The sequence below is a fragment of the Notamacropus eugenii genome, chromosome 6 (genome assembly GCF_028372415.1).
Source record: "Notamacropus eugenii isolate mMacEug1 chromosome 6, mMacEug1.pri_v2, whole genome shotgun sequence".
NCBI lineage: Eukaryota > Metazoa > Chordata > Mammalia > Diprotodontia > Macropodidae > Notamacropus > Notamacropus eugenii.
Window position 1 is genome coordinate 256351387 of NC_092877.1, and position 1962 is coordinate 256353348.

General features: G+C 38.2%; 1 pseudogene; it reads right to left on the reverse strand.

Annotated features, from left to right (window-relative positions):
* Positions 1-1404: 1404 nt before the first annotated feature.
* Positions 1405-1687, reverse strand: LOC140511357 (transmembrane protein 14A pseudogene; annotated as a pseudogene).
* Between the last annotated feature and the right edge of the window lie 275 nt (positions 1688-1962).

A 1962-nucleotide genomic window follows, 5' to 3' on the forward strand; every position in this document is an offset into this window, starting at 1 on the left:
TTTTCCATTTTGCTTATCTCATTTTATCACCTAGAGGAAAATGGGGGGCATTCTTGTTCTGATAGTGAATTTTGACTTTGTGTTCTAGGATTCTGCAACATTGTACTTTCAGGAACTCCTCAGCTCTCAGGTAGCACAAACTGAGAATCTAGTGTATTGTCTATTGGACGGGGGGGAAGAGAAAGTAATTCAGAGGTGGGGGAATGGAGAGAGAAGGAGAGACAGGGAGGGAGGATAAAGGAGAGAAGGGAGGCAAGCTGGTAAGATGATTAAATTTGGCAAATGTCAAGCTGTGACTTAGTCAACAATATTGAAGTGGAACTTGGTATCTTATGTAATAATGAGAGTTTCAGTAAGATTTTATTTCTTTCAAGAAACTGACAACTTGGAATTCTTGTAACAACTTGAAATAACCAGAGATGTTACAAGGTTTGCATCTCTGAACCAACTCCTCATTTAGCCTGTCTTGGTACCTGGTATCTCTACTTTAGAGTACTTCTTGGGAACTGACATTATCTCCAAGGAGTGATAGTTTGGTCAGGGAATGAGTTCACATTTAGACTTCTGCACTTACTAGTTTCCTAAATATGGGAGAACACTTCACTTGTCTGAATTTCAATTTCCTCATACATATAATGGTGCTAATAATGTTGGCGTCACCTGCTTCATATGCTGATTTTTGAAGGAAGTGCTATGGCAGTGTGAACTCATTATTATGTCTCCGGGGAGAGGTAACATATTAACCCATTCCTCATAGCATGGTTTAGTTAATGAGATTAACTGGCTACCAAAGAGTAGGGCCCCAAGAAAGGGAGAAAAAGGACAGATAAGTTTTTTTTAAATAGAAGAACTTTTAATTGTTACACTCTACTCCTACATCCAGTATCTGCACAGAGTGGAATAAAATTTAAAATTCAGGACACAAGTATTTCCTATGCCACTTGTAAAACAAACGGAGACTAGGACAATCCACATTTTAGTCAAACTACACATAAGGCATCCTATTAACTGACAAATATTATTGTCATGTCAACATTTGTTTGGTGACATCATTGTTGGGAGTTTTCAGTAAACAAATAAAAAAGAGTTTTAAAATTTATAATGATGGACAATGACTGCACCTATAGTGATAAATAAAAGGAAGGAAAATCAGGATCAATGAGACATGATTTGGTAAGCACTCTTAGGAAGCAATCATTGTCAACTAGAAAGCAGGTGGAAATCTTTTTGGTTTAAAAAAAGGCTTATAAGCTAATACTGATATGAGAAATGTCAGTTTGTTAGTTGTTATGTTTTCCTTACAGATGCTTGACATTTGTTGAAACTTATCTTTCAAGTACAAAGAATGTATTTAGTCTGCTGTGTCTGAAGGATGGGAATTATGTCCTTGGTAGCTGGGGATTCTTATATGAGCATCAAGATGAGTCTCAAAATCTTCAAGAGGCTTCAACCAGCCAATTAGTTTCTTAGATCTCTTGAACTTTATGCCCATGATAGTGGCCAAAAAGAAGGCAGTGAATAGTGACATTTTGACATGTTGGGGGGCATGGGAGCTCCATAACCCACTTAACAAGCCACAGAAAAGACCAGCAACCAAAGATACACTACTTCCTTTGCAATGATATTCCAAAATGGCTCCAAATGCTATTAAGCTAGCATATCCAAAACCAATCCAGTCAATAGTCATCGTAACATATCCTATGCCCAGGAGCCTATCCCACCTCCAGTACCTTCTGAACTCTCCTCTCTTTCTTCTTCCCTCCTCAGCAGTTCCCGGATAAGTTTTGAAAAAGGATCAGGGAAATTCCAGAGCACAAAACACTTCCCAAGGAAGGCAGGTGTTAATAGGGCCCCATAATGAGTGGTCAATGAGAAACATAATGGCACTAGATGCTTGAGGCTAAGATCTAGGGTGCTAAAAAAATCCAAGGGAATTAAGGCAAATTTTTCCTTTTTTCCACT